Source organism: Ursus americanus, chromosome 4 (genome assembly GCF_024610735.1).
Source record: "Ursus americanus isolate L20-20 chromosome 4, mUrsAme1.1.p, whole genome shotgun sequence".
NCBI lineage: Eukaryota > Metazoa > Chordata > Mammalia > Carnivora > Ursidae > Ursus > Ursus americanus.
This window is the reverse complement of record NC_142130.1, coordinates 74,178,153-74,199,704: the sequence shown is the minus strand read 5'-3', so window position 1 is coordinate 74,199,704 and position 21,552 is coordinate 74,178,153. Positions and strand designations below refer to the sequence as shown.

At 37.1% G+C, this 21,552-nt stretch overlaps 1 long non-coding RNA gene across 1 annotated transcript; it reads right to left on the bottom strand.

Moving 5' to 3' along the window:
* Positions 1–246: 246 nt before the first annotated feature.
* LOC148110273 (uncharacterized) lies at positions 247–21,261 on the bottom strand. The gene is made up of 3 exons (XR_015724245.1): positions 17,004–21,261; positions 15,214–15,304; positions 247–9,366 (listed from the first exon to the last, which is right to left on the bottom strand). It is a non-coding gene; the product is annotated as an uncharacterized LOC148110273 (long non-coding RNA).
* Between the last annotated feature and the right edge of the window lie 291 nt (positions 21,262–21,552).

Genomic DNA, 21,552 nt, shown 5'->3' with positions numbered 1-21,552 from the left:
GTTGACTCAAATAAGTAACAGAGCTGAGTAGGATTTAGGATTGGTTGATCCAGTAGCTCAAAGATCTGCTCACTGTTCCATTTCAGGTGCTTGACAGCAAGTGTGGCTAGAGGCTGCATGTTATATAGATCACCGGATCATCTCCATCGTCACAGAAAGTTCTATGGGACAGTGCCGGTATATCTCCTGAAATATTTTTTGAGACTTCTCACTTTTTTTTGTATCTTTATCTCTCAGTGCCAAGAGTTCTTTTTTTTTTTTTTTTTTGTATTATCTCCTCACTTTATCTCTTAATTCTACATTGCCCTTGGGTTGTTCTTTCAAATATTTCTTGCTTGTACATATTATCTGCAAAAGATAGTACATTTCAAGGACAAGGAAAATTTCCATGCTGCATGATGAATAACCACTGTTGCTTTGAATTTGAGTGTATTATAAAAATTTCAAATTGGCATCAAATACCCAACATGAATTAGAGAAAGAACCTTTTTAATTAAAGTTTTATTTTAGATTAGTTTTAGATTTATAGAAAAATTACAAAAAAAGAGTATACTGAGTTCCCATATACTCCTCATCTAGTTTCCCCTACTACTAATAATTTTATTAGTATGGTACATTTGTTACAATCAATTAAGCAATATCTATACATTATTTTCAACTAACATCCATACTATATTCTATTTTTTACCTAAGCTTCGTTTTATGTTCTGGAATCCTATCCAGGATACCACATTACATAAAGTAGCCATATTGACTTGACTGTGACAGTTTGTCAGACTTTTATTTTTTTTTGCTTTTGATGTCCTTCATCATTTTGAAGAGTAGTGGCCAGGTATTTTATATAATGTCCCTCAACTGGGGTTTTTCTGGGGTTTTACTCATGATTACAGGGAAGCACATTGTCCATTTAAAGGCTGATTCCCAATACTTTTCAAAATAAAGAGACTAAAAAGAACAGATGCCCAAAACCTGAGATCCCAACTAAAGCATTACAGTCATGATTGGTGTATAGAACATGGTGTAACAAAAGTATTTCTACAGGTAATAAAGCTGAACAATTAATAGTACTAATTGAAATCCTCAAAGACTTGGGCTAAAGAGTAGCCCTAAGTCTTTATACAGGGAAATTATAAACATGACATGAAGGGAAAAGATGGCCGAATCTTCCATTTCAATAAACTTTCTTCTAAAGCGTCCGTTTTCAAATTCTGAGCAAAAATTTCTAAGAGGGTAAATGAGTTCCTGCCAATATTTATAATAAAGATAAGTTAAATATAATGATATTCTTGAGTCAGATTTTTCCAAGAGAAAATGAATATTGGTTTTTATTAATCAAGTAATTAAAATAGTAGGTACCTTGAAACATCCCTAATAGAGTTTCATAATGGGTTACACTGATAATCATTGAATTTTTTTACTCCTTGCCACAGATACTTCTGCTTTGAAACAGTGTGCTGATGTGTTTATGGAACCACATCAGAGGCATTGATACATGTCCTTTTAGGTCAGCTAGTACTGGCAGGGTAGTTCCTAATTTTCTTATCACCTTTTTGTCGTTACTCCTAGGTGGCAAAATACATATCTCAGAGGCCCAGATATCCACAATTATGTGTATATTTTGACCTAAAACTCATACATTTGCCTTAAAATATTTTCAGGCATGGTAGCCAGAGTAGGTAACTGCGTATGTGAAATGGTTAGGCTTACACAGAAGAGCATATAATCCTTGAGAGGAGTGAGAAAAACAAGGAGAAAATAGGTCAAAGAAGGCACATAAATGCAATTATGAAGAACAGATGAAAAACATTTTAGTTTTACATGATTTTTGTTTTACTACACTAATATTATTATTTTTCTCATTATTCTTCAAATAAGCCTACTCTCAGAACCCAGACTTCTCTCTCCTTACACTTATAAAGAGGAAAGCTGATATTATTCTGGGACCTAATGTGTGCAACTTTGTCCCTTTTAATTGCCTCTACAAACTCTTGGGTAGTTTTAATTCCATTTTTATAATGAAACTAAAGCTTTAAGAAATTACATAACCTGCCAATTGTCTGAGAGCTGGTGAGTGATGAAGCTCATACTCATGTCTGGGTGATCTCAACACTCAGGTTCTAGCTACTGGTAAAACACTTCTAAAATGATCGTATTGAGTCAGGCTAATTCCTAAAGTATATATTCGGGGCAATATGAAGAGTTTCATCTCCGATAGTTATTCTCTTTTCAAAGATTGGGGAGCAGAGAAGTTAAATTTAGGGTTGGTTATCCAGTAGCTCAAATATCTGTACTCATTTTTCCAGAAGCACGGTGTTTTAATCATTTATATCCAGTGTGCGCCACAGTTGAGACAAGGATTCAGCTAGGGCTCCACAGCAGACCAGACAGGTTTAAAGTAAGGGTTTCTCCATTGTCATGAGAAAACAGGGTTTCTAACACTGAGAACTCCTCTTGATTCATTGAGTCATGTGCTCAACAGGGCTTTAGAAAGTTATTTAGTACAGACAGTTATCTTCAGAAAACTAATTCAGCCTCAACAAGTGTGTGAGTAAATCACCATATGGAGTCAAAGACACAAGTTGTTTTGGCTGATGGTGTAGAGTCTTGGTTAAATGCTTTGCCACAGTTATTCTAGCCTCTTGAGTCATTTTCAAACTGAGCTCATACGTTTGCCCTTGATACAAGTGATAGCTCCAGCAGGGAAAAGGATATTGATTAAAACGTGGGTGTGTTTTAATCCTGTTTGTACAATGTTTGATCACTGAAATATGGTTAAAATCAGGAACATAATTACTCCCATAATTTCAAAAGAAATGGTAGAGAAATTACTAAGAAATTTTTACATGGTGTGTGGGGGTGTGATATAGGAGCCCTGCAGAGGGTATCTGCACTTAAATAATTATAACGCCCTTTGAAAGCTAGATGGTGATTTTGATGACACATGTAGAAATAGGAGTTTAAGAACATGAAGGTTCTATTTAGTAAATTCTTATTTTTGTTCCAAATTTTAAAATATAATTTCACAGTCCTTCTCACCAAGGAATAAGAAACTTATTCAAAATTTAATTTGTTCCATATTTTAGAGTTTATACATTGTACTGAATTAGCAATTTACTTGCTACAGAAAGAATTACACAAAGGAAATATTGGGCCTATCGACCTATATTATCATGGTTGTGAACTCCATCAAATATTATTTGGACATCTAGAGGGACAAACATAATGATTATGGGGGAAAAGTTCATGATTATTTTGGCTTTTTTATTCTAGCACATTTTAAGAAATTGACCTGACTGTAACTTTTCTTTGGAAAGCTTGCTGAAAAGCCTAACTGTAAGTTTTAAAACTTGGATTGAAACTTAATCTATATGGTAATAGAACTTGGAAGAATTCAAGCTCAATTCAGACGAAAGCGTTAGAACAGTTCTTGAAAATGGCATATCTGATACAGTCTAAGCATATAAAGAAATAAACTATCACTTAACAGTTTTCAACAAAGGGCACAATGGATAAGGAAAAGAGATAAATTTTCAATAACAATTGATTTAGCATATGCTTGTCCCCTTTGTGGTATATTTCATCTGTGAAAAATATAAAGGATGGATTACATCATGGTTCACATACTCTTTTCTGATTCTGAGGGAAAACCTTCCAGATCTTCATTAACACTGTACTTTTTTTCATGCCAAAGTCTCTGTTCCTGATGTTTCACCTTCAGTATAAGTTAAGTTGTAACTAAACCGCTCTCATACGGAATCTGCAAAATAACATGTTAAAATTGCGATGGTATTCTTTCCCTTCCCACTATCTTTCTCACGACCTCCCTGTCTCGTAAAACCAAAACAACACATTCACACAGAGTACCAGTACATCTACAGTCTAAAGCTCGAGTTCTCAAACTTCAATATATCTCAACTGATTTTCAGTATAAAGCACTAGTTCTCGGAGTTGGCTCTCCTTTGGAGTTGTCTAGCACATTTAAAAAATGCTGATTTTAGGGTCTCACTGTACCCGATTTGATTGGTAGGGAGTATGGTTCTGGATTTTTAAAAAGAAGTTTTAAAAGCTCCATAGATAATTCTAATGTGCAAAAAAATTAGAGCCACTCATTTCGAGTAGTAGTTCTTTATCTTTCTTGCACATTGGAAACTTCTAGGAATTTTTAAAAATATTGATGCCAAGTTCCCACACTTCAACTTCATGCAATTAATCTGAGGTGCAGCCAGAACGTGAGGCGTTACATCCAGCCCCCAGGTGTTTCTAATAAAAAGTCAAGACTGAGAACTACTGATTAGCATTTCATTTTTTTGTTGGGTCAGAAAAAGATCAATATAATTTTCACACTTATAAAGTTTCTCACATTGAATTTTTAAATATGTAATAAGGAAAATTTTAGTTTAAAATAGACTTATTTTCTCTGCTTGACTTGCTTCACTTAGCATAATCCCCTCCAGTTCCATCCATGTCGATGCAAATGGTAAGTGTTCGTCCTTTCTGATGGCTGAGTAATATTCCATTGTATATATGAACATAAGAAAAAAATAAAAATAAATAAAATTGACTTATTTTAATGTCATGTAATGAATTAAGAAAAAAAAATAACTGATAATTACATGTGAAGATCTTCCAGAAGAAAATCTTGTTCTCATTGTAAAAGTGTAAGATTCAAGGGCAAAATTGTTACTATTTGAATGAACTATAAAAAATATAATCCAAAGAAGTTATTTTTAATGCAAGTATGACAAGATCATCTATGGGAGAACTTTATTACTCACAAGTAAAAATGAGATAGAGAAAAGGCACTTTTTGCTAGATTCACCACTTTTAAAAGGAGTGTGATCAATTCTCAAATATATATTTTCAGATATGTAAAAGCCACCCTTGAATGTTTATTTTACTTGAAATTTTCTTAAAAACACAAGCTCTTGAAAACTGTAAACTGTTAATTGCTTAAAAGTGGATGTAGAAAAGGAATATCTATTTAAAAACTATAATATCTGAATGAAAGGTACAGCATTGGTTTTTTCTTTTAAGGAAAAACTTGATAATGCATTCAGAGAGAAGCCAGGTGTAAACTGTTAAAGATTTTTCCACACTTGTGCAATAGGTTTATATGATTCTGTTACTGTAGCTTGCTGAAGTGTTGTGTAAACACTGGATGAGTTATTTCTTATAACTTAATTTATACATGCTAATGCCTAAAATATTTTTCCTGTCCAGAAACATATCCAATTGCTTGCACTCAAAAGAATTCTGTGTATAGGGCCATGTTCTCATTCTCCAGTATCAACAGGAAAATTCTCCTTAAAAAAATACTTAGGGAAAAAAAAAGAAAAACATTTGAGGGATGTGTGTGTGTTGTATTTGATGATGGTGGGGATTTTATTTCTCTCTAAGCAGATTATTTTCCTTAATAATTGTTTCTATAATTCTACCATCCGCAAAGTAGGATAGATATTTTGTTAGCAAAACTAATATTAACCCATCAGTGTGTATTCATGAGTGATAAAATGCCTATAAAATGATGACCAGTGTATAATGCATGGGGAAATTAAGAGCTTCTTTATTTGCCATTGAGAAGAAAAAAAGAAGGTGAAAATGGAGAATGGGTAAAGGGTCATCGGCATGAGAGTGGACTTTTAGAATTTATCCTCTTACCTTTCCTATCTATCCTATCTTACAGCAGCTTTAGCTGTAGTCCTCATGCTGTACATGATATCTCTAATATTTATCTTATAACTGGAAGTTTATACCTTTCCACCACCTTCCTCCAATTATCAGTTAGTAATAATCATGTATGCCTCAGCCATTCTCCCCTACCACCCCACCGACCAAACCTCCCTTCCTGCAAAAACGTTCCTAATTATATCAAAACTTTTATGATCTTTAGCCCCAGGATCTGGATTACTTATCACTATTCCCATTTTTAGAGTTTTTTTTTTTTAAATATTCTTCCCCCCGCCAGTATGAAAGGTTTTTTCCAGAAAGTCTTTCTATCATTCTGAAATACTTTGAAAGGTAATATTTATCTTAAATTTTACTATGTAATGGTAAATTTGAGTCTTTAGTTTTAGATGGGTTCTATTCTTCACTTTGCCACCATCATCAAATTCATTTCCACTGGAAATGCAAGCAAAATGGGATAAAAAAATACAAACCCCACAGAATTTGACCTCTAGAGAGAGATTACCCTTCCTAATCTCTGCTTATATTTATTATTTTATAAATATTAATATTACATGGAAGTTATGTACGGGGTACTCATCATAACAATTTATATAGGTTGAAAAGAAATATGAAGTACTTCTTTCGATCTTATTATATAAGTGATGCTACTTACTAAAACATTATAAAAATTCCATTAAATAATAGCATCTGAAGATACATTCCTTTTGGGGGGGGTGGGGCAGAGGGAGAGGGAGAGAGAGAATCTTAAGCAGGCTCCAGGCCCAGCAAGGAGCAATCCCGGGGCTTGGTCTCATGACCCTGAGATCATGACCTGAGCTGAAATCAAGAGTCAGATGCTTAATGACTGAGCTGCCTAGGCACCCCCTAAATATTCTAATATTTATATTCTGGTGATGGTCTATAGAATAATTTTTTACTGATATGTACATTTCTTGACTATCCCTAAATTAATATTACCCTCCTATTCTATTCTGAGATGGGAGATTAAAAACAAAAAGGACAAGCTGTTTCTTGAGTTTCCTTTATAATAAAAACATTTTCTTCTCCATTATTTTTTGTTATCATTAGATAATTTCCATTCTATGCCAAATACTTTGTTCCATTTGGTCATTACCAAGAAGTGAAATTTTTAAAAAGTGTAGCATGCACTTTAATTTCATGCCAAATAAGTTTTATTCTCTGAAAATATCAGACAGACATTTTTATACATTAGAAATAATGTCATTATTGGAATTTATTGTCTAATGGAGGATATATTAGGTAAGAGATTTGGAACTAAGTAATAAAAATATAAAAAAATCTGGAAGGGTGATATCTTAAATATGTGATTAAGTATCACTTTTAGTATTCCTTTTCCTTTGGAGAAGAATGTGCTTTTAGTTTGCTACTTTGGTCACTATAATTCATTTTATCAATAAGCTGTCACTGCATTTAAACATCTGGAAACCATCACACTAAACAATGGCCAATGCTCATAACCAATCGGTGAACATTCATTATGAAGCATAAACATTAGGAATATGATCCTAACTTTGTTATAATAATTATGTGATAGAAAATATTCAGTTTTAGATCCTAAGATCATGCTGCATAAGAATTATTATTGTCGCCCTTTTGAAACTTTCAACATCAATCATGTTATTCAATAATTCAATTCATATGGATTTTTAATATTCTAAATGATTGTCTAAATAATGTCCAACAATGCCCTCTCCACCCTCCAGAGTAAGAATAGTATGGTAAGAATATAACAATTTTTACCCAGAAATCTTGAGTGAGATAATCCATGTAATTAATTTCTAAAATTTTGGTCTTAATACTTCAAGAAAGTACTTGAAAGAAGAGAGCCTTTTAACTGCTCTAAACAGAATTCCACTCTACTTTTATCTCCAGAGAGGATTTCCCTATAATTCTAGCATTTCAGCCAGATTGTTTGCACACGGCTGAGCAGAAATAACATATATTTTTACATCAGCACATTTAATATCACAGGTTCTTCAATGTACTGACACAATGTTGGCAGTATTAACAATACAGACATCATTAGCTTTCCAAAAGATCCATAATTGAAAAGTCAGACTGCTGAAAAATGTCACTTTGTATGTACTATGCTAAGGGAATAAAGCTTTTCCTAAGTCCTTGAAAGGGCAAATAAAGACTCAATTATGGCCTGCTTTAAATCCACAGGCACTAAGTTCCATTAGCCTTAGCGTGCTCTCTGGAATTTCCTTCTCCAAAGAACCATTTCTCCTAAATTTGCAAAAGCAGTTCAATCTCCATCCCACCTGCTCCTTATGTTCTAGCCAAGTTAGAAAGCTACAAAGATATACACAGTAGGTTTGAAAATTGTATGTTTCAATATGTTAAGGTACTGATTATAAGATTTCTGTGAGTCTGGGAAGAAAAATGACATTTTGTAGATTTATTTGTTTACTAGAAGTAGAATTCTTGGCAGGATGTATCCAATTACTTTGCCAACTCAAGTTACAGATGATGTTTAAAATTTACTTTTCATTTCATATTTTATATTTAAATTAAAATTATGAATTTAAAAATTGGTTCTGGGGGGATTGCTTTTAGGTTATAATTTTAGTTCGTTTCCTTTCCCTCACTCTCTTTTCCTCTCCACATTCCTCTTTTCTTCTCTTCTTTTACTGATGCTGCATGCTCTCATGGGAAGAAAAAAAATCCAAAGAAATAGAAGTTATAAAAAAGAACAAAAAGAACAGTATAGAACTGAAAAAAACAATAGAAAAGTACATTTGAATAAATGCAAAGATACACCTTTAGCTTGGATAAAAAGTCTCAATAACACAAAAATGTCAGTTTAACCTTAGTTAATATGTGAACTTAATTACGCTCTGAATATTTAATACACTGACATTACAGAAATATGAATGTTGATTGGATGCTTGGTTTTACTGTGAAATAATCACTTATTTTTTAAATGTGATCATTATTTGGTGGGTATAAATATATAAATGAGGTCTTATCTTTTGGAACCAAATAGTGAAATACAAAATAAATAGTAGAATGTTTGAGATTTGCTTCAAAATAATGGAGGCGTAGCACGCATTGGGTAGGGATGAAACATGATGAGCGATATATTAATGTATTGAGAATGGTTGAACCTAAGTGACAGCTAAATTGGGTCCATTATACAATTCCTCTGCTTCTGTGGATGCTTGAGATTTTTCAAAACAAAAAGTTTTTTTAAAATGTCCTCCAGAAAACAACAACAACAATAGCAACAAACAAGAAAAAGACAAAGACCTTTGAAATTTAGGAGAATAGACTGAAACACCATGGATTGCCACAAGCTCTCTCACATAAGCTCTGTGGGCGCTCCAATGTAGAGAGCTTTGGCCAAAACCTGAGTTGCTGTTTTGGTTCCACCAGGCAAGTGTGGTCTTGACCATGAGGTGAGTCCGTACAGGGACGGGACCGAGTGGACTCATAGCCCAGATCAATAATACGTTTAAACGAGGGAGTTGAAATCGTCTATGAGCTATTAATTTCACTTTAGAAGACACCAGTGTTGACTTTTAAAAGTCACATCTCCACATCTTTTTTTCACGAGGCTTTTTTTAAAAGTGTAACTGAAGTCCGGGAGCGATGGCTGAAGTGTGAGTTGAAGTATTGTGAACTTTCCCTGGCACTGAAGACCTAAGGGATGTTCTAAAAAAAAAAAAAAAAAAAAAAAAAATCAGAAGACATGTAAGAAGAATGTATAATTTTTTTCTGAACTGTATCTATAGATGGACTCAATAAATCCTTGAATTCAACTAACCTTTGAGCCCAGCCACTTTGGGTACAACTGACAAATAATGTGAACAAATATTGTGGAATCATTCTGCAGAGGTTTGAGTCCCAGTTCTCTTCTTTATTAGCTGTTTGTGTGGTTGACTCACCAAACATTGTACTTCCCTTTCCCCGTCTGTGAAAAGGAGGTAAGGATAATTCCTATCTCATATGTTTGTTCTGCGGATTAAATGAGAAATTTTAATCTAAAGCATGGTTCTCAAGCAGGGGCGATTCTCCTGCCCTCTCCCCAGGTGACACTGACCTTGTCTAGAAGCACTTGTTTGTCGTCAGTGGGGGGAGGGGTGCGGCCAGCCTCTTGTGGATGGAGGCCGAGGAGGTTATTATACAGCGTACAAATCACAGGACTGCGGCTCGCCACAAATTATCCCACCCAACATGCCGTCGGAGCGAGGCTAAGAAACCCTGATCTGAATCACTTGAAACAGTTCCGGATGTTCCGTTTTGTTTTGTTTTGTTTTGTTTTAAGTACTAAATCTTAATTGAAATATAGTAAAGTTTACGCACTGCCCCTTATTGTATACAACTTTTCCCATCATTTTTAATTTTTCCATCGTGTCTGTACTTTATCTTTTCCTTTCGGAGTTAAATCCACCGGAGTCTGCAGTTTCTTACAGCAAATGATTTCAGAGGGAAACAATCCAAATATTTTTTATTTTGCCCCTGAGAAATGCATTCACAGGAGACGTGAATGGATGCAAGACTAAGAACCGCAACCCTCTGGCTTCTGCCCTAATCCCCCGTACTACATATATATGCTTCACCACAATGAGAGAGAGAAGCGAAGCGTATGTTAGACAAATTTAATTTTGCACTCTCCTTATTTGTATACACATTCAGAAATGAGAAATCGGGGGAGAGGAGGATAGAAGGAAATGGTTATACACCCAGTAAATTCACCTGCGTTACATGGAACAGATGGTTAAAGACAAGATAAGCATCCTTTCATATCTGGTACTTTACTTTTTAGATGAAATGTTATGGCCTTCTTGACTGCAAGTGACCGAAACAGTCTTCCGTCTGAGCAGAGGGAAACCTAGTAGAAGGCTGTCTGAGAACTTGCACAGTAGATGGGGATGTCAGGTAAACGAGCAGAAGAGCAAGGCAAGAGAGAGAGCAGGAAAACAGCAAGGCTCTCGTCCCGGGACCAGTCTGGTTGGAATGCCCCCCAGCACTGCTGCCCCGGACATGGTCTTCCAAGGACCGGTGAGGTCACAGCTGCTGCATTCTCAATGGCACAGGTAACCTTTGGTTATGCTGTCAAGATTATAAAGCTCATATTAGGTCAAATGCTCAAGCTGTAACTGCCAGAGACAAGAAGACAGAACATCTGGCCATTAGGCTTCTAGAATAGGAGACGAGAGAAAATTGTGAAGTGCAGGCTTTTAACAGATAAGTTCAGTATTTCAAAAAAGCCAATCTGAACTCTTGGGGTTTAAAGATGTAGTTTCAGTGTCACTTTGGGGGAGTATCATTCAGTGTTCAGTGATGGCCAATTCATTAACTGTGTTCCTGGAGAAGGGAGGACTTTCTCAAAGACTGTATGAAGAAGTTGTGGTTTGCAATGATTGTTATTTTTAAATGAAAGATTTTCCATTTGAGCACTTTTTTTTTTTTGTCACTTGTAAGTCTGTAAACATGGGCCAACATTTCTTCCCCAAAGGACTTAGATTCTTTGTTAAATAGGAATTTCACATTGGGTGAAACGTTGGCAGAGTTTGGCTAACCACTCAAAGACAGAGCCTGCCCATGCTGCTGACTCAGAGAAATAAAAGGAAAGGGGCCCAGAAGACAACACTCAAATGTTATTTTCCTTTGCCATGTAATCTCAGTTTACAAAAGCTTATATTAAAGTTTTTCACCAACTGTAAAGTTTATACAGTACATTGCTAACAGATGTAATTGTTGGACAGATAACACACTCATAAGCCTTTTTTTTTTTAACTTGAAAATATGTCTCCAGGTCATAGTAGCTGTGATGATAGCCAAGGGCGTACACATCTATCATTATTAGTCTCCTAGGTAATGTTAAAATGACCTTTACACAATTTTGAGTTGAATTTGGCACGAGTAACCAAAGGCTAGTATTTAGATTGCAGTGCCAAAGGGCAATTTTCCTGGATAGGTGATTACCAGTTCCTCTTAGAAGAAAAGCAATAGAATTACAATTCTGTCCAGTGGGAGTGGAGGGGAAGGATTCGGTTTTGACATACAAAGTCTAGTTTACAGAGTCCTTCAGTTGGATTTCTTCATCATTTTGTGTTTTGAAAATTTCTTAATGGCTGGAAGCATCCTATACTTATTATCAGTGTAATAATGTTTATTATATCCATGGCAAACTTGCTGGTTCTCCATAACGAATGAGACCTTTTTCCAATTATAGTCTCTTGATATTATACCTTTTTTCTCAGTTATATTGCCTTAAATATTTTATAAATATTCATTTCCTATTTTCTTGCTTAGTTAATTCAGTATCTGATAGATTAAATTATTTCCCTGTTGCTTCTATGACTCCTCAATCATGGTAACTTTTTTTTTTTTTTAAAGATTTTATTTATTTATTTGACAGAGATAGAGACAGCCAGCGAGTGAGGGAACACAAGCAGGGGGAGTGGGAGAGGAAGAAGCAGGCTCATAGCGGAGGAGCCTGATGTGGGGCTCGATCCCATAACGCCGGGATCACGCCCTGAGCCTAAGGCAGGCGCTTAACCGCTGTGCCACCCAGGCGCCCCTCAATCATGGTAACTTGTTTCTTTGTATAGGTGGCATTTAATCTACTTGCTGGCTATAATGTCTAAAATTCCTGTGCTACTAGATTAAGGATCTCCAAAGAAGGATTGAAGTGGTCCCCGCTAGTACTGAAAGATGCTAACACCCGAGAACTTTCATTTCTCAACTTGAGGGACCCCGTACCTATTCAGGTAGTATAAGTGATGAAGGCCTGTGTTTATCACGTTCAGGAAATATTGTGTTTACCCCACCCAGAGACATAGCAAAGATACACTTCTGTTAGGTGGTCATGTGGATTTCACCCTTATTCATTACGTAATGAATAATGAAGCATTATTGTTTAGTGCTTTTTTCTTTGGTTTTTACCTTGTCTAAGATAGTGGCTCCTGATTTATTTTTGGTTTTCATGTGTCTGCTACACATTTCCCATTCATTATTTTTCAATCTCTCTGAGCCAGTTTGTTTTAGGAGATTCTTTAGGACACCCTATACAGATGAATTTTTATAATGACCCAAATGGGAGTGTTTTCATCTTGATAAGTGAGTCAGTCCATGCATGGTTTTTAAAATCAAGCTATTTTCATCTTAGTTCTATTCCAAAATATATGATTATTTTATTTATATAGTTTTCAAATAATCTCATTAGATATTTTATGACCCTCTTATTTGTTGATTGTTTTTGCTGTGTGTGCGTGTGTGTGTGTGCGTGCGCACAGGCTGTCCTTTGTGTCTTTTTTCCTGATGTTTACTTTTCAAACCAGAAGTGAATCCAGGCTTTTTGGGATCTAAAGCTTATACAACTCCGGGAGAACTTCTTTAAGAAAAGGAATACAAAGTAATGAAACAAATTTAACTAGGCAAGTGAACATTTCTTTAGAGCTAGAAAAAGAATCAAAACAAAATGTAGGAGTCTGTCAAAAGAAGGGCCGGGAGGCTTAAGCTTCATTACCTTCTTAGTAAATACACCAGGGTTTATTACTTATCTTTTTAAAATTATTTTCGAAATTGTGGTAAAATACACAAAACATAAAATTTACCCTTTTAACAATTTTTAAGTGTAGAGACCACAGCATGAAGTACGTTCCCATTGTGCAACCATCACCGCCATCCATCTCCAACACTCCGTTCATCTTCCCGAGCTGAAACTCCACTCCCAGTGAACACGGACTCCCCTCCCCTGAGGCCCTAGCAGCCACCATTAGACTTGCTCCATCAATTTGACTACTCAGAGTACCTCGGATGAGTGGGATCATACAGTTTTTGTCAGTTTGTGACTGGCTTATTTCACTAAGCATACTCTCTTCAAAGTTCATCCATGTTGTAGCACGTGTCAGAATTTCCTTTCTTTTCAAGGCTGAATAATTACTGTTTTAAGGGCACACTAATTCTTTTCTATTTTCTGCAGTGTTTATTGACCCCCTCCCATAAATGATGATGTAATTATACATCAATTTTTATTCTCTTTCCTTTCTTCCACCACTTAAATTGATTATGCTATTTACCTTTGATTTTATAATTTTGTTATATAATTTTTCTTAAAAATGAATGATCTTTTTGGATTTGTAGCTTTAAAAATGAGAAAATTCATGTCATTCATGACCTATGGCTTTCTCATTCTCTTTTCTTACTGAATACTATTATTTATAGCATTTTGGCTTTGTCTGGGTTACGATGATGATGCCCTTTTTTGTAAGCAGAATTACTTGATTTATTTGTGTTTAATACTGTGCATGATCCATTTACTATTGTTTCTCAATTTGTATCTTGGTTGACTAACGTTGATTTGCCAGTAGTTCTACAAGAAAGTTTCCTTAGAACAGTGCTCCCCAGGGGAGCCTGGTGGCTCAGTTTGTTGTGTCTGACTCTTGATTTCAGCTCAGGTCATGATCTCAGGGTCAGGATCTCAGAGTCAGGAGACAGAAGGGCAGCAGGGAGTCTGCTTGAGATTCTCTCCTTTCCCTTTGCCCCTCCCCCCCACTCACTTTCTCTCATATAAATAAATAAATCTTTTTTTAAAAAAAACGATGTTCCTTGAGTTCCTATATGCTCAAAATATTTTTTATTTGTTTGGTATGTGCACTTACATTGTTTTTGTGTAACTTTATTTCCATTAAGTTATTTGCAGCATTGTTCGACTACTTTCTAGTCTTAGATGGTGGAGAAATGTGAGGTCAGCCTGATTATTTCCACTTACGGAAGTCTTGATTTTAATTTTCTTTTCAGTCTGACTATAGGCAACTTTCCTCATGGATTCTTTATTTTTCCTAGATCAATATGTAGAGCTGTTCTTCTTTGATTCATTTGTAATTTTCTCAACTTCATTTTAACTTTTTTTTCTGTTACACTGTTTCACTTATTTTTCTTCTGGGATACATATTTTGCCTATTTGAACCCATATGCATAATTTTTTATGCACTTATAAATACTTTTATATACTTATATATACTTTTTTATAATCCTTTATAATTTTTAATTTCTACTTCCTTTTTTCCCATGTTATTTTGTTTGGGCTCCTTTTTATCCACTTTACTCTGGCTGCTGTGAGGGTTTTTTTCCCGGAGTACGTATTTGCAGAAATTGCACATAGGCAAAGGCCAGAACCATATCACCATATTGCAAAGCAAGCAGATATTTTTCTGCTACCCTTGAGTTGCTTATGCAAATGAGTTCCCTTGGCCATTACCTCCCTCCCGCCCCTCGGTCCTGTCAACTGAGATTGACAGTTGCGGGGTTGCTCGGGAGTCCGTCTCTCTCATCCTCACGAGCTTTAGCAACAGACAACTTCCTGCAAATATGGCTCGGAAGTGTGTTTTATTGTTGAGTCTCATCTTGGTTTCTCCAAATTGGATTTATACCCCAGATATATAGCTTCTTTAGACCACATATGCTAAGGGGCTTTTTAAAAACTGATATAAATGCAGCTGTAGGCACCCGCACCCTCTTTTGGCTTCTTCCCACACTACTGTGTCTTACCTTTGCACTCAGGTTTGGAAAAAATCTACTGGAGCCATTTATGTTGCATTTAGACTTTGCAAGAGGTTCAACACATACTCTAAGGTGATTCCTATAGTAATTGAGAAACATATGGTTATTATGGATAGTTAGCATACATATTATGAATATAACTATTATTATTTTACACTTAATGGTAGTTTTCTTCTGAAAAGTGAAAAGTGCTTAATAGAGTAATTTGCCCCCGTTATTCAAATAAAACCATGCTGGGAAGTAAATACCAAAACCGTCCACTGGTTGTGGCTAGGAAGACCTCCCGCCTTTGCATCTGTTAGTGCTTATGAAAACAGAAATGCCAATGCTTTCTTTGTCTCTTTCCGCTAATTTCAGATACGTATTGTGAAATAAGGAACCGCAATAAGGGGTGACAGAAGATTCTGCACTCTTTTATGGAGCGCTCAGAGAAGAAACCATGCAGAAGAATGTATCGATGTATTTTCCATGTCTTTTGATCCAAACACAATCACACTTAATAGAAGCATCTCTCTAGTCAAAAAGGACAATTTCATAAATTTATGAAAATGTTTGTTAAGAGTATTCAACATACTTTTACTTTTTTAATGCACATTGTATTTTGGAATAATTTCAGATTTGCAGAAAAGTTGCAAAGATCATACTCCTGTGAATTCCCTCAGCCAATCTCCCCACTGATTAACATCCTACATTTTTATAGCACATTTGTCAAAGCTGAGGTACTGACATTGGCACAAGACCGTTCACTTCTTATCCCATGTCCAGACTTTATTCAGGTTCCGTGTATTTGGCAAGTATCCCCCGTCTGTCTGGTCTGTGAGTATTTCTCAGGTGGTGGTGGTGGTGGTTTTGTTTTTTAACAAATTCCTTGAGGAGAACTGGCTAGATGTCCTATAGAATGTCCACACCCCGAGGTTGTTTTGTGCTTTTCTCATGATGTTTAAAACAATACCAGCAAAGTGAAGGACCCTTCTTACAACATCATATCAGGTGTTAGCACGGTATTCCCATGAAATCACTATGAATGTGAAACTCTACTAATCGGTTAAGGTCGTGTTTGCCAGTTTCTTATAAGAAGTTACTATTCTGCCTATTCCCTACTCCATCCTTTGGAAGTAAGTCACTAAGTATAGCCCACTCTCCAGGATAGGGGGCGGGATGGGAATCAAGCACCAGAGGAGAGAGCCTATACAGATTATTTGGAATTCCTCTGTAAGGAAGATGCGTCTCTTCTCTTCTTTACCTTTCAATAATTTATTTATATAAATATATTTATTTTCTACTTTGGTTTATAATCCAATGCTACATTATTTACTTGGATGCTTAATTTTTTTTATTTGTATAATCTTTTGCTGTTTATTTATTTTTTATTAATTTTTTATTTTCATTTTTTTTGATGTAATGTTCCATGATTCATTGTTTGCACATAACACCCAGTGCTCCATGCAATACATGCCCTCCTTAATACCCATCACCAGGCCAACCCATCCCCCAACACCCTCCCCTCTGAAACCTCAGTTTGTTTCCCGGAGTCCATAGTCTCTCATGGTTCATCTCCCCCTCTGATCCCCCCCCCTTCATTTTTCCCTTCCTTACTTAATTTTAAAAAAAATATTCTATTGTATGAATATACAGCTATTTGTTTGTCCCCTCACCTCTTGCTGGACATGAATTAGGGATGTTCCCAGTGTTTGACTGTTATGAATAAAACTGCTTTGAATATTTTGTGCAATTTGTTTTGTAGGGACATACTTTTTTTTTTTTTTTTAAGTACCTACCCAGGAGTGGAACTGCCGGGCCATGGTAATTCTGTGGTCACCCATATGAAGATCTGCCAGACTTATTTCTGAGGTGACTGTAACATTTTACATTCCTGCCAGCAACGTATGAAGGTTTTGATTTCTCATATCCCCACCGAAAGTTTTTGTTATCTAACTTTTTGATGGCTGTCATCCCAGTCAGTTTGAAATGGTATCTCTTTGTGGTTTTGATTTGCCTTTCCTCGCTGGTAAATGGTGAACGTATCTGCATGTGCTTATTGGCCCTTTGTACATCTTCTTTCGAGAAATGTCTATTCAAATCTTTTGCCCACCTTTAAACTGAGTCATTTGTCTTTTTATTATTGAGTTGTAATTGTTCTTCAGATGTTCCAGATACAAGTCTCTTATCAGCGATATAATTTGCAAAAATTTTCCCCTCGTGGTTGTCTTTTCACTTGGATGGTGTCCTTTGACACATAGAAGTTTTTAATGTTGGTGTTGTCCTCTGCATTGATTTTATCTTTTGTTACTTGTGCTGTTGGTGTCTGTGATCATGTTTTTAAGTTTGACTTTCTAGGAATAACTTGTGAGGTAGAGCAGTTCACAGTTCACCTGTGAGTTGTTCAGTCTATGTTTGGACAGAGTTTGTGTTCAAACCCCTGATGCCAGTGATGCTTCCGCGCTGTGTTGCTAAGTCTGTGTGTGGCTTGGAAAAGGCTTTCAAGACTTTCCCACGGTTGGCTGCAATGGTTGCTCCTGATAGGCTGCAGTCACGCATTTTTACATAGAGTGCCCCGAACCCAGAGTGGACTGTGATCCCAGGAGGGCTCTGCTTGGCTATCTCTTTCCCTGGTTTTCTCTACTAAATTTCTGGATGATGTGCTATTTTGCTCATAGTAGAGCCACCAGCTTTTCCTTAATTGTTCTTTTCCAAGATGTCCATTTTTCCCCCCAGCATCTTGGGTCATAGATTTCTCCCCTCTCTCTTGTCTTAAATAAAGTCAGTCCCTCTAGGCCAAGCAGCAGATCTTGGAGTCTTTATGGCCTATTTTTCCCCTGGAAAATCCCCTGTGTCGTCGCACCTGAACTAGAGACAAGGAGCCACTTTTCACAAAGTGACACCAGTTCTAAGAGTGGACACTGGAGGCTGCTTTTCTTGTCTTGTCTTACTGGTGTGGAGCTGGGGCAGTGACAATTATGTGCCCTGCGACTTTGGGCTGCCACCACCCCTCAAATGACCTCTGTTCCTCCTTCCTGCTACTAGAAAAGGGGTCAGGCTGAAAGCATTTGTGGTGGGGTGGGATGGAATCCAACACACTAATCCTGTGCTGTAAAGAGCTATTCCTGTTGCCCGAAGAGCAGGAAGCCGTGGGCTTGGGAACGTCAGACAAGAAACTTCTTTGCCACTTTCTCAGGAAGAATCATTCTGTCTCATTTTCAACAGGCTCCCTGTTGACAAGAAGGCACATGATAACTGAGACAGAACAACAAGATAGAGATGTACTGGTCAACATTTACAGAACTAGAAGATAAAAGGAACTTAAATAAGTAAATTTTCAAATGAAGTTGCTGTAAGTTTGCATCATGAATATGCCGGCGGTGATCACAAGTTTAATTGCTCCCTCCTCAGGTGAGAGGTGGGATCCGAAGAACAGGTCCTCCCTACACCCCTTCACCTCCTGCTTTTTCCCTAGAACTTGCCTGGGAGCCACCGCCCCTTCCGTGGCCTTCCTGGGGCTCCTGCAGAAGGTGTCCACACTGCTTAGGTCAGTGGGGGTGTGCAGGTCCAGAAGAGTCATGGCGACTCCGAGGTTTCTCTTATCTGACCAGTGCCTTGATTTATTTCTTCCTTCCCATTAAGTAAGGAACATACTCTTGCAAAGTGATGTTTCCACAATGGAGGCCCATGGAGTATAGAGAGGAAAAGGAGGTTAACAAGTGATGCTGCCAGTCAGAGATGAGGGGTGTTCATCGGGGTCACGTCTCCTCCCAGCACATTGGAACTAGAGATCCCACAGAGCAGCTGAAGAGGCAGCAAACCGAAAGGGCTCTAGGAGCGATGAGGAGCTGCCCCGGAATCTTCAACAGTGTCTTCAGGTCCCGTTTCATTGCCAAACCACCAAACGACAAGACCAAAACAATTTAACAATGGGTTTGACGTCAGTTATTCAAAGGAAAACAACCCAGAGGTTAGGAGAGTGCAGTGCCTCACGGGCCATGGAGCACTCGTTCTGAGGGATTTGGGGCAAGAGAGGATTTAATGGGTTATTAGAAGGGGCGACTCAGAAACAGGGCATGACTGTGTTCGGTTGCTTATGTTGTTTGTTGCATTGGCTGTTGGGGTCTTTGGGGCTGGCTCTTTTGTCTCTGCCATAATAGCCCCATCTCTTTTTGTTTGTTTGTCTTGGAGCACTTCCTTACTTTCTGATACCGCAAGAGGATCCAGGCTCATCTTGTATTTTTCCTGCCTCAACCCTAGAATCAGCCATAACTGATGCTTTCAGAAAAACGTGGTAGGTAGATGCTGATATCTGGGCACTGGGTGTGCTCGATGCCACTGGAAGATACATACAAAGTGAAACCTGAGTTCGCTCTGCTATTTCCAACTCTGGTCCAGTACCACAGCGTTCATTCTAGCTTTTGTTTCTGGTTTACCTATAATTTTTCTATCTGACCTTGAGAAACCTGGCTCACCCCTCCCCCATCCCTTTACTTATTTATTTAACCCCAGTGTGGCGATATAAACAAGTTGAAGAATATTAGCCTATATGCCCCCTTGAGAAATACATTTACCAACTAAAGCACAGCTTATGGCCGGTGCCTTTTGTTTTTATCCTTAAAATGCAAACTAAAACATGATTTTCCAAACTTAGTTCCAAAGTCAGCTCCCTTTTTCTCTCCACCCTTTTTGGTGAGATTATGCCATGTGTCTGTAATATAGTTAGATTCATCTTTCACAGTCTGCATCGTATAGGTCACCCCTGCAACCTGGTAGATGTTTCTCATTGGGTTTTTTTTTCCCCTATACATTAAAAGTCACTCTTTGTGATGCAAAGTTTTATAGATTTTGAAAAATGAAAATGACCACGTACCCATCATCCTAATACTGTATAGAAGTTTCCTTGTATATAGAGAAGAGTGCCATTAATAGCCAACCACTCCCTGGTTCTTTAGTGCCTGACAACTGCTAATCTGTTTTCCATCCCTATAGCTTTTGCCTTTTTACAGTGCCATAAAGTGGAATCAAACACAGCCTTTTGGATCTGGCTTCCTCCACTTAGCAAAATGCACTTAAGATTCATTCATGTAATTGCATGAACTAATAGCTTGTTTCTTTTTATTACTAAATCGTATCACATTGTATGGACATTCCCCAGTTTATCCACTTCCTCCCCCACCTTTCAAGGACATCCTGTTTCTCATTTTTAATGATTATGAAGAAAACTGCTACGAGCATTCATGGACATGTTCTTATGTGGCCCTACATTTTCAAATCTCTTGAACCCTGGAGAGTAGGCTGTGTTTCACTTTATAAGATACGGTAGCCAAACTGTCCTTCAAAGTAGTCTTACCCTCTCACCTTCTCACCAGCAGCGCAGGAGAGCGTCCGCGGTTCTGAGTCCTAGCCTTCGTTACCGGGAAGGTTTGGAAAAGTTTAGCCATCACAAAATCAAGGATTAGGTTATAATACATTAAATTAAGGGGCCCGGGGATTAGATGGTCCTAAGTATTAATGGCAATTTCCTGATTTGATGATTGTTTCACGGTTTCATGGAAAAACGCCCTCGTGTAGGAGATAAAATGCGACAGTGATTTTTAGGAGTGATGGGCTCATGAGATTGGCAGCTTACTCTCAGACGGTTCTGAACTTGTGATTTTTTCTGTCTGAGAATATTTCAAAATAAAAATGTTTGAAAAAGTGAAAAAAAATCTTTAGCCATTCTAAAAAGTGTGCAGTGATATCTTATTATGGTTTTAATTCACATATGCCACAATGACGAATATAGTGTTTTTATATATGTTTATTTTCCATTTGTAGAGCTTTGATGAAGTGTTTGGATCTTCTATGTTTTAACTGACTTGTTTATTCTTTTGTTGAGTTCTAAGAGCTCTTTATATATTCTGTATGAAATTATTAGATATGTGATTTGCAAATATTTTCTGCCCCTGATTTTTTGTTTTAAGAGAGGGAGGGAAAGAGTGTGAGCAGGAGGTGGGGTGCAGAGGGAGAGGGAGAGAGAGAACCTTAAGAAGGTTCCATGCCCAGTGCGGGGGGGGGGGGGGGACGCAGGGCTGGATCTCCTGACCCTGAGATCATGACCTGAGGTGAAATCAAGAGTCAGATGCTTAACCAGCTGAGCCACCCAGGTGCCCCTGTCTCTGATTCTTTCAACAGTGTTTTTCTCTGAGAAAAAGTTTTTACTTTTGGTGAAATGTAGTTTATTTTTTTCTTTCATGGAGCATGCTTTGGTACTGAATACTTATAATTTTAAGATACTCTGACCATACTAATCTTGAGTGTTGTGCTTGCCTGCCACTAGGATGCTTCCCCCAGATGGCTGGCTTA